This window comes from Zophobas morio, unplaced genomic scaffold (genome assembly GCF_036711695.1).
Source record: "Zophobas morio isolate AGI-343-1 ecotype UQ-CSIRO unplaced genomic scaffold, CSIRO_AGI_Zmor_V1 ptg000024l, whole genome shotgun sequence".
Classification (NCBI taxonomy): Eukaryota; Metazoa; Arthropoda; class Insecta; order Coleoptera; family Tenebrionidae; genus Zophobas; species Zophobas morio.
This window is the reverse complement of record NW_026972129.1, coordinates 19,050,015-19,066,430: the sequence shown is the minus strand read 5'-3', so window position 1 is coordinate 19,066,430 and position 16,416 is coordinate 19,050,015. Positions and strand designations below refer to the sequence as shown.

General features: G+C 33.0%; 1 protein-coding gene across 4 annotated transcripts in view; it reads left to right on the top strand.

Moving 5' to 3' along the window:
* The window catches only part of LOC135134963 (uncharacterized), a 193,850-nt gene continuing 177,434 nt past the window's right edge, over positions 1-16,416 (top strand). Inside the window, exon 1 of one of the 4 annotated variants that reach the window (XM_064063877.1) lies at positions 1-91. The gene's annotated coding sequence lies outside the window, so the exon portion shown is untranslated. Of the gene's footprint in view, positions 92-253; positions 430-4,566; positions 4,847-12,688; positions 12,774-16,416 lie in introns of those variants that run through there. The other 3 variants (XM_064063878.1, XM_064063876.1, XM_064063879.1) reach the window with 3 other exon arrangements.

Genomic DNA, 16,416 nt, shown 5'->3' with positions numbered 1-16,416 from the left:
ATTTTCCGTGAAATTTTTAGCAATTTTAAATTTTGTTACGGACGATTTGTGAGTGAAACCGTTAGTGCTCTAATTAAAACTTACACTTAAGGTAAGAATTAAGCTAGTTTGATTTATGAAACCCGTTCGCTGAATGTTTTACAAAGGAACAACCTGTTGTTGTGAATTGAGGTTATGAGTCTCATAATATTTTTTATGTCACTTTGTAGATCCTATAGATTTTCACCGTTGTTTCAATTTGATTGTTTAGTGAAATGTTAAAGTAATCACAATTTATGATGTATGATCCACACGAGTCGTCCCAAGGAGTAGTTTGTGTTGTGACGAGTTGTGTTTGTGCCAAATTTATGTGAAACTTCATCATTGACATGGATTTTTTTGAAATGGTGGCGGATTTCCAACCGGGGATGGGCGCCGCTAAGGGTTTCGGTGAGTAAAAATGTTTAGTTTTTCTATTATTTTGCACAATAGTGGACAGATAAATCAAATTAACGTTTCGTTAAATTATAACGGTATACTTGGTGTTTTTAATTATTTTTTTTTGGATTGTTGCAAAAGGCAAATGTACTTTTTTACTGTATAATACATATAGGCAAATCGTTAGTTTCAAAAAAAAAAGTTGGATATTCTAAGATTGATTTAACTAGGAACTTCTGAAACGTGCTTTTCAAAAAGTTTAACTGCTTTTTACAGGTAGGTACAAGATTAGCTAATATCAATAATATATTATAATAGTTCACTGATTTCTGAACTGTTCATTAAATATTAGCTTTATTAATGTTAGCTATTATCGTCATGAATGATTGCTTCATACGATTTTATTATTTGTTGCATAAAAGATACCTACCACATGCATGAAATTGCAGATTGAATGCAGCATGTACCTGTATTATTGACCCAGGTCCTAGCTATTTATCAAAGATAGGCAACCCCGCAGACCCGACGTGTCGTGCTGATTGCATAAACAACGAATCCCCAAAGCTACAGAATTCAAACAAACCTTTTACTGTAATTAAATACGCTTAAATATTTAAAAATTTACACAAGAAATACTGGCTGATGTAAATATTTTATTTCTTATCACATTTCTGAAAAGAAATGCTTTATTTGGTAGGTTTGAGTTCTGATTTTTTTACAACGCAAGATAACTAAGATTAAAAAAATTTCAGTGATGCGTATATGTATACGAATTCAAAATAATTTTGTTTACTTTGTGTTTGTCGCATTGTGTCGGGTTTGTTTTTGTTGATTTTCAATTTAAACACACCTGCAAGCACTGAAAGAAGAGATCTTTCATTCTTTTACAAAAGATGCCCCAGGTACTCTTCCTTTATTTAGTCATGATGATTGTGCCCCAAATATTTGAGTCAATCAGTTTTTTTTTCCTAAAGCTTATATTTGAGAATGCGGGCTTTATAAAATCTAAATTTATATTGGTCTGGGGAACATAGGGATAATTCATTCGGCGACTGGCTACTTTCATGACTACTTGATGTTTTGTGACCCTTGTTTGAATATAAAAAAATAAAAAAGTCAGTGTCGATATTTATTAAACAAATAATAATAAGATATAAAACTACCCATATGCCTCAAATTTTATTTATATTTGATGACGCCGACTTAAAATATTGCATGGTAAATGCTATTTAAATTTTATAAAATAACATTCATCAAAATAAAATTTTTAATTTTATCTTGGAACCTATAGAACATAAATTTTGTGAACACATTGATGATTAAAGCTTACAGAACTAAAATCGACCAAAATTCATTTTCCCCAACAAGTTGATGTCGTTATTAAAAAAAAAAATAAGTGTTTATTGAAAGATATGCTCTGACATACATTGGAAAGATATTTTGATTTTTAGTTTTTTAATGAAAAGTTTTATTGTATTTTCCTTAATTCTAGGAAAACGGTAATATTAGTTATTAGTATGCATTGAAATTAATCATAAAACGTTATTACGATAATTACACTCACATGAGTTGCTCGTTAATATGTGGCTTAATAATCCATCCTTATTTTATTTTAACATCATGGGGTTCTTATACACTTATAATTAACGAGCTTTTTGTAATATGCTAATTAACGTTGATGTAATTACAGAGCTTTGAGAAAGTTTAATTTTTATCCCCTCTAAAAAACGGATGGTGCCGTCTCAAAAATTATTAATTAGTGCTTTAACATGCTGCCTTGCTTGTAATTCAGTAACATTTTTTTAGTTTTTAAGATTGCCGTAGAAAATCGGTGCATCAACGGATTTATGTTTTTAGTTTTCTCACCGTTAACCTAGGTGTTACGTTGCACATATTAAAATAAATGTGTTTATGGTAAAAACAGGATTAAACAACCAGTGGCGGCTTATCCATGGGGTCAATTGCCCTCTAGAAAATAACCCCCTAAAAAAAAACTGAATAAAATATTTTTTTGGCAAAATTAAATTTGTCAGTTCGTAAAAATTGTACCATGACATGATAAAAAATCCAACAATAAGATAACAATTCTCATTCGCGGTTTCTTGGGTCAGTTTAAATATTGACCTCACGCGGAGTATTATACGTATACGGGAATGAAATAAACTTGTAGTAAAATTCCCTTAAAGCAGACAGAGTCAAATATAGCCCCATAACAAGCAACGTGGTCAATGACCATGGTGATTCTATAGTTCACAGAAACTTTCTGGGAGGGTGTTAAATTATTAAAAATTTTTGTGCATATTACGTGTTTGCCAATTTTGAAGAAAATAAAAACATTTTAACGGAATAATTGCGACAAAAAAACAATTTTAAGTATTGTGAAAAACTGTGGGTTATTAACCATGCGGTGAGCATTTTTCAAACAGAAAACACAGAAGAATTGAGTCGAAATTTAAGGCGTTTAAAAAAAATTTGCATTCATATGTGTATATAAATTGACCCACCTTTTATTAATTGTCAGGGTGATGTAAACTAGTTGCGAATTATGAAAAATTTACAGGAATAATAAATTAATTAAAACTTTGTCACACGGCGTTCCACGTCGTAAAAAGAACAACGCCACATATTACATATATGTGTTTACCGTGTTTGCAAATGTTATGTTGTGCATTTCAGCATAACATCAGATCGTTTAGGGTCAGTCGCAACTTCTTTCATGTGAGTTACCCATCTGTAAAATTATAACATCAAGGAAGCCACAGTGTGTAAAAATAGGGTTTTTAATAATGTGGCGCAACTAAGGAAGCAACTGTTATTGCATTGTTTGAAATAATTGTTGTTTCGTAGGCAACCAGGAATACATCCGTGCGCATCAATAGAATACGTAGGAACAATCGATTATTTTGGCATATTTTTGGCAAGTCTGGTTGCGGTAGTTTATGTGTATTATTTGGTGGACAAATGTTCGATGAAAAAACACAAAATTTTCCGTTCTTTTTCAGTGCCAGTATTTTTTTTTTTAATTTTATGACTCAGGATTTTACAATGAGTCATCAGTTTCTTGGTGGGGATACACATATTAATTTTGGTATGACCAATGTAACGCTGTTGCTGTTCTCAATATTGACAGGAATTGAACTAGGTGTTTCTAAAATAAAATAACTGTAGAACCTAGATTAATATGCATAATATGGAGAAAAGAAACAAACAACCTTAAAGAAGGATGAGCTGTTTTTTTACTGTGTACTCCTAAATTAAATTTTGTTATATGTAATTTAGATCTTTTCACGTGACATGTTGTTAAGAGGGCATATTTATAATCCATTTCGTAGTATTATTAGTAAGAATTGAAAAAAAAAAAATAAAAATAAAACAACTGTCTCAACAACTTTCGCATGTATAGGTAAAATAAAAAAGTCATATTTAGAAATGTCGGGAAATTAAAAGATATTTAAAACGATTTAAGCAGAAAAAGGTACAGAAACATATGAATCCTGTTTTTAGAAGTAAATAATCGGTAAAATGAATTGCTTGACTCAATTTTTTCACAGATGTACGAGTAGTTTAAAGCTTTATTTTGATTTTATGTGATCTTAAAAAACGAAGCGGATGGTTTTGTGAGCACTTTGTATAACTCGGCAGAATACAAAGAAACCTTAAAAATTCAATTAATACTTCGATGTAACCTTAGATTTGAAATCACAGCAGTTCTATATGATTTAATGCTATTACAACATGCGTAGAACGGATTATTAAACTAATTAGTCGAGAACGTTAATGTTTAGTAACGCGCCAGCAGAAACAGTGCATTTTAGTACAGGAAACCTGCATTTTCGTGTCCTGCGAACGTTATGAAAACACGAAATTAGCAGAATTTTTTTGGTGTGTTATATTCCACGCAGAAAAGGCTAATGAAGGGATAATGGATTTATGCTGCCATTAGCGTGGGGGTGGTGTATCAAATTTTTGCGGTCTGTTAATTTGAAATTGGTGCTAATGTGTGTAATCAGCACATAAACGTTAAGCCGCATTAAACAGGTCGCAGTAATAGGAGTCCCGGAATCCCTCTGTCGATGTCGAACATTCCGCGCCCTCGTTGAAATATCCTGACATATGCGCGACGCCGTCCTCTGCCGGCGCTCCTGTTCGACATAAGCTGCGCACAACAGATCCCCTGTCAGTAGCCTCAAACTGTTTTAAAGTGCATTTAACTCGAACACTAGCAGTTTTTATTTTTTACTTCAGTTTTCGTATGTCTCCCCGGACTTTTTTTACGTAATGTCGTTGGAAGGATTTTTCGCCAAATCTTCGCCAGTTTCGTCATCGTTCAGTGCTGTGTTTTTTGGACTTTTATTTTTTTTGTTATCAGACGTGAGTGACTTTAGGTTGCGACCTGTAGCATCACGGATTTAAACTGCCTTGAGACAAAGTAAGTCAAATGTTTGTTTTTGTGACGGCTTAAATTAGGGATTTAAAGTTTACTGTTCAGTATTTCGAGTCGGGAGAAAAGCCGCTGGACCTAATTTGGCTCGAGTTAACTTCGTTAAAGCACTTGAGGTTAATTTTGATGTGATGCATTACTAGTTGAAAGTAATTTATGACAAGTCGTAAGCGATAATGTAATGTTTGATAATTTGTTTTAATCGCCGTGATTTATTACCGCGCTGGTTAAATGTCATTGAAAATTTGGTGAAATGTTTGTGCACACGAAATAAATTACAGAGTGAATCAAAACCAAGGACATCGTAAATTTCCTTTTTTTGCTTTTTTTTTTGTGTAACTTAAACCAGAAACTTGGTTTCCGCGGTTCTAATAAATATTACAACTTACATTTCTGACGCACGAAAAACGAAAACAAACACGTAAATTTGAATGACACTACCGCAGCGCGAAAATGTTTTAAGATTAAGATTAAGAAGAAATTTCCTTTAGGGTTACATTTGCAAGGGGAACTTTTGCATGGAAATTGAGCTTTTCCACAAACGAAACGTGCTTTTTTCTTTTATTTATAGCGTCAACCAGTCGCTGGCGTTTGGCAATTTAATTTATCTGCTAGATCTAAAACTGGAAGGTCATAAATGTGTAGTCTGGAATTATGAGTTGGGACTAATGCAAGTTCAAAGTGAACTAACCGCATTTCTTAAACAGACTTTGTAGATGCTTTATTCCTTTGCCGAAAATAAGATTCAGGTGCTTTTGGCTTGCTATGGACGCCTACAATATTTTCAATGTCCTCTATTTTTGGTGTTCCTGAAACGACTAAATTAGGTTTGAGATGGATTGTTTACAGATGTATACTTTCCGTTTCATCAAAGTTTTTGGACGTTAGCAATGCCATTACAGTTCGGGCTGTAAATAATAAGATTTACCTTGGTTCAAATTATAGTTATTTCCCTTGGACTAGTGGACTTATGATATTGGAAAAAATGGACGTGGCAAGTTTTAAATTGCAGAATTTATAAAATCATTGTCTGTAAAAATGTGCCATTAATTATACTGTCAGTATTCATTACCACTGCGATGGTACAAAGTCATCAAACAATGCAATCATGTAGTTTTATTTATTTTATTTTCGAGCTTTCAGCGCAACATTTACAAAATAATTACCCGAAAATTGCAATTTCTTTTAACTCGCTAAATATCAAACAGTTGATTTGTCAAAATATGTGGTTGTTGACCAGAATCAAGAAATAAGGTTGCTCTGAAGCCATTAATGAGTAATTTTGATGATGTAATCTTCTGAGGCTTTTACTTTATCTTGTAGCCGTCTTTTTATTTTTTGCAATTATCTTTACTTACCACGATTATAAATTTCATGTATTACCTCATCCCACCTATATTATTGCTTGTTTTTAACGTTGAAAGAACAGGTATTACTCTTCAGCTTGAGGGGTTTTCTACACCTGGATTAACTTTGTGTGTGAAGAAGGAAGTGTAAATGGACGGTAAATGGTTCAGAAAATTGCCAAGTTTAAACAATTTCAAAAATTGCACTGGTTAACAGTTTAGGAATTTCTTGTTCATGGTCATCATGATGTTGTCAGTGTAATTTATAATATATAGTTACAATCTCTGCCTCTACTATTTCATTCCGACAGTTGTTGATTTTTTTACCGGCTTGTGTTGCAAAGATTAATTACAGTTGTTTAAACTGTTAGATTAATTTTCGTTGTTTGAGTAAATAAGTAATTGTGATTAATTTTTCATTTATGGCAAAGATTTTTTTGTTTTTATATGGTATCAACATTTTTTGCTTTGATTTTGTATTAATCCAATTTTTCGCATCAAGTACAAAGTTTAAGCAACAAAAGAAACAACCGTGTAACAGAGTCACCTTTGTTTCATTTTTAGTCGTTTAAACTGTGAAATTGTAAATTCCGAGTGGCATTGTTCTACGTAATAGATGTGATCTCTTAGTGACTACTAGGAAAAAATTAAATAAGTTTGGATATAAATATCAAAGTATACTATTTTGACAACTTATATTTTATGTTTATTATTTATGACAATCTTGAGTGCTAAAAACGACATTTCTTTGCCCATTTTTAATGTATTCACTTAGAAGGAGAACTTACTGAAACGATGTTACTTAGCACGCAAAAAACTACTTAATGTGACCACTACAAGTAGCCGAATCACGGAAATTTAGATCTCTTTTAATTAATCCAACTTAATCGCCACTTAAAACAGCTTGTTTTTGCCGTGATCAAGGTTTCGTTACTAAACACAATAGCAGCCGTCTTTAAATAGACTAAAGTTTTGCATGCATCATTGTTGCTGAACGAGAATAATTAAAAATCTTGTGCAAATTTTACAAGGATTTAAAGTCCTTGAACAGATGGAAAACTTGTATCGTGGATTTCTAGTCTCGACTTCGTTTTTATATTAATGTAACAAAAAGTTGTTTTTGTTCAGCTCTAAAAGCTCCGATGACGTAAAAAAAAATCGGAATCCCTGTCCTTTACGCACGCTGTTACCTTTTGCCTTCAGACCATAGTGTAAGAGTCAACCGGAGTAAATCGATAGATTCGATTAAATTTAAAAAGTCACTTTGCCCTCCTCATTTTCCTCTAATACCCATTAGAGGGAGAAAAAAACCGTGTTTGATGTGAGGAAAGTCACTTAGCTCTTTGTGTGATTGTCTTCATCACCTGCGTGTATTGAAACAACTTCACACCTTGCGCTAAAATCTGCCACTTTTCTTTGTGTAATAATAAATGACTCTTGTTATTAATGTCATTTTGATGAATCGATTTTACTGCATTTCAGCATTACTCACAAATTCTAAGATATATAGGGTGTTTTTGAAAATGAAAAAAATTCTGGTAAATTCGGTCATCTCGGAAAGTCCCAGACTAAGTCGAACAGAGTTTCTCAGGGGAATCGGTATATACCTGAGAAACTCCGTATTTAGCAAAATTCAGTGAGAGATAAGTTGAGAAAATACTTAAAGAGATAAAGAAGTTTATCCTGGTACCATTTTTACGGGATAAACCAACGACATTTTTTTTGTTGGCTATGTATAGTCTTCCAGATTCTCCAAGGTTATGTCGCTGTTATAAAATAAGGTAGTGTGAAGTCGACAATGGAGCGGTTAATAAGGTAAACCCACAATTGTAAATCTTTTTGATTGTACTTGCCCCTGTCCGTCATCCATTTCATTCATTTTGGGATAAATCCTTGATTTATGATGGTTGGCTCGTGTCGATGACCAGCCCCACAAAACGGATTATTATTTACCATTATTAGGTTTAATTGGGCCATATAACCTTCGAGAATCTGGAAAAATATACTTACTTAATTCTATTTTCTAGAAGTTGAACATTTGTAAATAGTGCGACTTTTTTAAAAAGAACATTCGTTTTTTTCCAAGAAACAATTATTAAAAGTCCAAAGTAAAATTGGCAATGTCTATTACAATATTGAAAAGACCTCATTCATCGTCAAAAATATTTCACGAGAAACTTTCTCTTGGTGAGCTACGGTTATCATTTTTTATCTCGAAAACACACACAAATTTTTAAGCAAATTTGATCTCAAAAACGAAAGAACTTGTATTAAGTAAGGTGATTTTGAGTTATGACATGCGTTTCTTATGGCCAATTTCCCCTTTATTTTTTTACATACCTTTCAAAAACACCCTGTAGAGATATTTTTATATTTGGTGGCGAAAACAAATCATTGATAAACGTCAGAAAACTGAACTGAAGATTAACAAAGCATAGAATTTAAGCGCGCATTAAAAAAGTAACTTATGCGCATCAATTGATTTTTTTTTCAGAAGTAGAAATTACGAAGGATTTAAAGACTGCACAATTTTTTTCGTTTTCTAGAAATAATAAATATTTTATTTTAGATTATTATCAAAAAAATGAAAGGTCACTAACTACTTAGCATTATTTTATCAGGCTGTGCGTGAAACAATATAAACTTTGGAATGATTGATAAGATATCTTTAAAAAAAAGGCACTTTATTGCAAATGTGGGACCTAATAGGTATATCGTATATTCACTGCACAACTAATGCTTTTTTGGCTTTTGCATACCATCATGGTTTCTTCTGGCGCGTATGTGGTACTTGTAGCGAAGAACTATACTTAAAAAAAAAAGTACCGGCATCTGTACATCCATCTTTTCAATTTGCAATGTTCACGGACAAGAATAATTTATAATTAGAGAATTATTTCTTAACATTGCTTAAATTCTTGAGACCAAGTTTTCAAGTACCAAAAACTCCTTGTTTACTTCTTCAATTTGCTCAGCAGGTATAATGTGTCTTGAGAATTACATTATGTTCAATATTTTCAATTGTTGGGTTTAGTCGTCCCCATTGGCAAGATTTGGTCCAAATGTAAATCTTATAGTAACTATATCAACAAAATGATGCGTAGAATTTTCGTATGTTTTTGAAAACTATAGAGTTATGCTCAGTACAAAGTGGCAAAGTCGTGAAGGTAAGAATGGGTACTTTTGTCCGATCGAAAGACCGTTGAGTCGTGAAGATGGAGAAAGGGGACTTTTGTGGGGTAGAAAGGCAGTTGAGCCTTGAAGGTGCAGAAAGGGGACTTTTGTCGGATTGACAGACCGTTGAATCGTGAAAGTGGAAAGGGGGCTTTTGTCGCATCAAAAGATTCCTGGATCATGTAGGTGGAGAAAAGGGACTTTTGTCGGATCGAAAGACCGTTGAGTTGTGAAGACGGAGAACGGGGACTTTTGTCGGATTGAAAGACTATTGTATTTTAAAGGTGGAAAAAGGGGACTTTTGTTAGATCGAAAGAGCGTTGAATCGTGGAGGTTGAGAAAGTGGACGTTTGCCGGATGAAAAGACAGTTGAGTGGTGAAGGTGGAGAAAGGGGACTTCTGTCGAATCAAAACACTATCCTTTGATTTGATCGAAAGCCCGTTGAGTCGTGAAGATGGAGAAAGTGGACTTTTGTCGGATTGAAAGACCATTGTATGGTAAAGGTGGGAAAAGGGGACTTTTGTCTGATCCAAAGACCGTTGAGTCGTGAAGATGGAGAAAGTGGACTTTTGTCGGATGGAAAGACCCTTGAATCGTGAAGGTGGAGAAAGGAGACTTTTGTCGGATTGACAGACGTTGAAGCGTGAATGTGGAGAAAAGAAAATTTTTATCGGATCCAAAGACCGTTGAGTCGTGGAGGTAGAAAAAGCGGACTTTTGTTGGATCGAGAAACCGTTGAGTAGTGAAGATGGGAAATAGGGACACTCGTGTACTCGTCTTTAAGAACTGATTTGATGCCTCAAATGCCTTGATTGTGCTAGGAGTTCTTAAATAAGTCCCTTCAAACCTATTTTAATTTTTATTATATCATTCTTTTTGAAAAGTACTGTGTAAATCTCAGTGCGGGTGACAATTTTTCTAAAAAGAGTTTATACGCAGCAGTTTCAAGCGCCTTTTCGCATTCACTACTTGATTGAAGGAAATAGTTCTATTTTTGACAAGCCAACTTGCCCTAAATTGCTTTCGGTTTCATTTTCTTGGCGAACAAATTCTTAATTTCGTTCTTTACTTCGCCACTCATTTCCTGGCAGGTTTTTGTCGGTATAGAATCATAAGAATGCCTTTCTTCGGATCGAAACTGTAGTATATTGTTACGAAATAAACCCATACTTCGCCTCAGTACGACGCCTATGGGCCGTCGGGAACTTTCTGGTCTGTCCGCCTATGATGACTCATCGTCAATGATAGCGATCGAACGGCGGAGCGCTAAAGAAACGCCTGGAAAGATCTCGATCGTCGCACATCTAGAAATAAGTATGGCTTTTAAATAAAGGCCACCTTCGGGAACGATCATTCAGTTAACGAATCGAGTTGAGCAAAGACATAGTCCAGCTAAGTTGCGCCGGAATTATTTTGTACATATTCGCTGTGTAATCAGTCGTGTAAATTTGATTTATTGAGAAATGAATTGTTGAGTTTAACCCACGCCGATTTTATTCACCGATCAACGTAACAAAAACCTCAAATGATGGATTCAAAATTAATTTAATACCACTGGCACATTGTTGCCCTTGACACTACATCGATAATACCTGATTATACTATTCTCAATATATAGATCTTTTCTTCATACATTTTTTTGCTCTATGTGTGACATCATCACTTTCTGAATCATGCAAAATTATTTTTGAATAATGCGCAATGGATTTTCTACTATTATTAGTGTCAAAATAAATGTACAGGAATGCATTCATTCAAAGTAGATTAAAAATTTGTTTTTTTAATGCGAATTGGTTTTTCCGAAGGATAAAAAATGTACAAATGGGTAAATAATATTTATTTAATGCTCAGTTGTAATTCGCGATTCATTTTTAATATTGTGGGTTTAAATTGAAGTCATTAATAAATACTTCCGTGCATTAACAAAAATTTAAGGTTTTTTAAGGAATAATAGTAATAATCACTAATTGAAAAACTATATTTTTTTAAGAAATTAATGAATTGACAGTTCTCTTTTTCGATATCTCTAGCGGAATTTAAAAGTGTTGCAGTTTCAAGACGATCGGTAAACGTCTAGAGTTAGTCAATATTGCCCAGCTTTTGGAACTAAAACTGTCATTTTTATTGTTGACACGAAAAATCTTGCTCTTGCATAATGTTGGTCGTAGATTTCGTTTAAATCATAAATTCACCGATTTGCTGGAACACTTCTTACAGTGATCTTAGTTTTTGACGAAAAAGTGCAACGGTTTTCCTCTTTGTTATGAAAGTTTACAATTCATACATACCACTATCGCATTATGATAATGAACTCTTTTAGTAATGTTTCGTTCCGAGCGACTCGTGCACTGGAAGTGCAATTCCTGCATACATATGGGTTTTGTTTAGAGTTTCCTGATAATAAACGTCATATATCTTGTTTGTATACAAGAAGGTGGTTATACGGAAATTGCTGCTAGGAATTTTACCGAAGTATCTGCTTTGAAAGTAAATATTTTCTGTCGTCGTACCGAGTTAAATCATATCGTGACGGCGGCATGTATTTCTATGGTAAAACGTTCGCTTTGAGTGCAACCAACACCCGCCCTTACACTTTTAATTAAACCGAAAAAGGAAGTTTACGTTTCTGTACCCAGAGTACATAAATAACTGGTTAATACATCCGTCAATGTTTCAACCGATGCTTTTATTATAATGCAACAAACGTGTAAGGGGAGTAAATAAATCCGTCAAGTGGATAATAAATGATACATTGTTGGCTTGTTTAGTCTAATTGTAGGCCTTATGGGACGTATCAAGACCCTTAAAAATTTATGTAGCTGAAATCCATAAAACTTTAACGATTATTTGATTAAAATTTTAAGGCGTTCTGGAAATCTAAAAGTGTGTAATCTTGTCTGCTTGTAATGTTACGAATAACACGGAATTGTGACACTTTGTTAAAGCCACGTGATTTACGGCATATGCACGCCCTATATAGTGCGTTGAAGATTGATGTGAGGGATAGGTTCTAATTTTGGAGTGTCACCAACATCCAGGCTGATAGCTGGCAGAGCATTCACTAAGAGCTTTTGATTAAGACCACGTGTGCCTATTTCATGCCTTGTTCCTTTAGTCAAGACGACACTGTGTAAAGTATCAAATTATCTACAAAATGATTACAGGTTGTTGACCATGTACTTTTTTGAAACGAGGTGCATGCCACAAATTTATATTTATCAACAACCTCGTTGCATGTGTGAACCGTAAAAGAAGTTCGTTCGTTGCGTAATAAACGAAGGGGAACGATAATAATTGCAAGCGGTAATCGCGGCCACTAGTACAAAATCTGCTTGTTTTGTTATTGTTACACGATCTCTTTCACTTCTTGCCTTATCATGTTGTAAAACTACAAGTAAGTACATCTTGTCTGCATTTTATAGTTATCGTGGAATTCATTACGCAACCGTTTGATGCATTTTTAAAACGTAATCGGATAATTACGGCCCAGTTGGAAATAATAGCGGACACAAGGTGGCCACTTCAGAGGCTAAGCACGTTTGTATTGTGGTGTTGTTTTTGGCAAACACAACCGAGTACAAATAACATCTAGGACCTCAAAAATAATGTCACATATTTTTCAATCGTTAAAATAGGCGGGACTGAATTGGCGCGTTTTGTCACTAGAATACTCCATAGCTTTAATTATTGTCATTTCCGTTTTCGTGTTGATCTCGTTGTGGAATTTTCGCTAACGATGGCGTCTGGATGTTTGCGTAATTTTCTGACTATAAATAAAACAGAATCGGTGCGGTTTTGGTCATAAAGTTATTTTGTGGAAAATGAAATATTAATGTTTTGTGACGCCTCTTTTATTGCTTTGAGATTGACAATTTGCTATTAACATGTATTTTTATTTTTGTGTATTTGTAATAAATTAGTTTCTAGCAAAAATGTCAGGTGTTTGTGTAATATGTTGCGAAGGTTTCTTTGATATTTTCGTAAAAATGCGCAGCCTTGGTTTGGAAATTATATTTGAGCTGCGTTACATCCATCAAAAATTTAATTCATATCGATTGAACTTTGGTAAATTTTGTGGTACAGTTGTTTTATCACACTTGATTAATATATTATTTTAAAAACAGTTGTTTGTATAGGAAATAAACCAAACAGTAGACAATCTATAAATTAAGACTACATGAAACATAAACACTTTCTGGTGAAAACCAATGTGTTTTAGATTATTTTGTAGATTCTTCATTTTGTAGTGATGAGAGAGACCGATTTTTGGATTTGCGTCGGTTGATGTCTGTATTGATAAATAATAATTGGTTGAATTTAGTGTATGGTTGGCGTGTTAATAAAAAGAAAGTGAAAGTAGCGCGGTGATGCATTACAATAGCCAAATTTTGTAAGGTATATAAATATGCTGCACCCAAATACGTGGAGACAACTTAAGTTTGAAGATTTTAATATGTAAAAGTGGCGGTGTTTTGTTTTTCCTCATATACCTAGAGACAAAGTTATATTTAACTTTCTTTTATTATAATTAGTAATTTTTTTTCTGTGAGTTTTTAAAAAAGGCGTTTTTTATTGGATTATTTTGAAAGTTTAATCAAAATCTATCTCTCTCCACAAAATTGATGATGCTATCTCAAAATTTTTTTAATGTAAATTTCACTTGAAATTTGTAACGTGATACGCTCCATACTTTAAAGGTTAACGTAAAAATTAAGTTTCTATAATAAAACTGTACAGTTTATTCTTGAACCTAAACAATACAATTCTTTGAAACTTTGATGATATATAACTACTAAAATTTATTTATTGATGTATTCTAGAAAGTGGAGGACGTCATCTAAAAAAATTAAGAGCTTATATAACAAGAATAAATAAAATTAAAAAATAAGAAATACAGGACGATTCAAAAACCGAGTCAACCGATTTATTTTGCTAATTGACTAAAACTGGTATATATGTATTTCATTTATTCTGAAATTATGGAATAGAATAATGTGATTTGTGTTACATTGGTGGTATCAAAATCATTATATTGATTTGCATACAAAAATTGATGACGTTGATCTAAAAAAACTAAATTTTTGTCTAAAAAATGCAAACTAAAAGTGAAAGAGGTTCAAATAACTCTATAGATTTTTATTGCTGAGCACAAGTTTAAGTCTTTCGGGGGACTATTTTCTCGACGTTTCATGACCCCTTGATTCAAAAAATAGGTCTCGTGTCAGTCTGTCTGTCTGTCTGTCTACCTGTCGTTTGTGTATATTTTAATTAGACAGATAATCTCTGAAATTCTGTACCGGTTTTGGCTAATTTTGCATCTAGGTGGTAAAACTCGTAACCAAATTTAACAATTTCATAGCGTGGTGCCAAAATTTTTTCTAGTAAACGCCATTTAAATTTTATATAATAAATTAATAACATACTTCTATAGTAGTGGTTTATGAATTCGCCTCGATTTTTTACTTTTGGCATCCAGATTTTCGCGAAAAAATCCAAATTTCGTCACCTCACCACATTTTATACCAGTGTAAGAGTACTGACGTGTACACAATTTTTCTTATTGATCACATTAAGAACGATTCACCCAATTTTCCCGAAAATTTGAGAATACAGTAATGTTGCGCCTTCCTATATGTAATAATAATAAAATAAAAATTATTATAACAACTACTTATCCAAAACAGTAGTAGTACCATTGTAACTTAATGAATAAATTAAATTAAAATATCGTCTCCTGTAAAATAGGAAGTCAGTCATTTATTTTATAATTTTTACTTTCTGATCGTGAGCTACGAAAATATTGTAATAGAAAGAAATAGCTTCTTTCGTGTTTTATCGATGTTTCATGACTTTTAAAGTATGAAAAAATACGTTTCTGACTACTGGACTCGTTTTTCTCAATTATATTTATTTTAGGAATAGCATGTACTCCTAGATGATAAAATGTTTAAATTCTATAAAATAATGCTTCGGTATCCAGATTTTTACAAAAGAAAATCTAGTTTTTTACTTCCCGAGCGTAAGCAAAGGAAGTATTGTAATTGATTCCGTTGGCCGACAATCTACTTTTGCATTTTCTCGATCTATCATGACCCCTAGAGGACGAAGAAATAGGTCTCCCGTTTCCGTCTGTCTGTCCGTCTGTCCGTTATGATAAGTATGATAAAATTTTAATCACAATATATTTACTTATCATTGATGACGTCAGCCGAAAAGTCTGCCGAATAAATCCTATCTAAAATGTACAAAATATGATGAGTTTGTACTTGTGATTTATCTTTCCATTCATATTTTTTGGATTTGCATATACAGGGTCACTCAAAAAAATTAATGAATGCGTCAATGTATTTTATTGATTAAATCAGAAATTACAAAACCAAATCCTTTGAAATCTTGGAGATGTTTTAAAGTTATCATAAGTCTGGTCAATTTTTGATCAAAATGTATTTACTCATCCCCCCTAAAAAATTGATGAAGTCACCCCAAAATTTTGCTAAATAAATCCTATCTAAAATGTACAAAATATGATGAGTCTGTATTTCTGATTTATCATTCCATTTGCGTATACAGGGTGACTCAAAAAAATTAATGAATGCGTGAATTTATTTTATTGATTTAATCAGGAACTGCAAAACCGAATGATTTGAAGTCTTGGAGATGTTTTAAGGTGATCATAAACATGGCAGATTTGTGATCAAAATGTGTTTGTTTATCCCCCCAAAAAAATCATCCCAAAATTTTGCTGAAAAAATGCTATCTTAAATGTGTAAAGAATGATGAGTCTATACTTGTGATTTATCACTGCATTAATATTTTTTAGATTTGCTCATACGGGGTGTTTGAAAAAAATTAATGACTGAGTCAATTAATTTTATTGATTAAATCAAGCATTGTAAACTGAATACTTTGAAATCTTGCAGACGGTTTAAAGTCATTGTAAGCATGGCAAACTATTAATCCAAATAATTCTGTGTATTTCCCCCAAAAAATTGATGACGTTATCTCAAAATTTTGTGGAATAAATTCCACCCAAAATG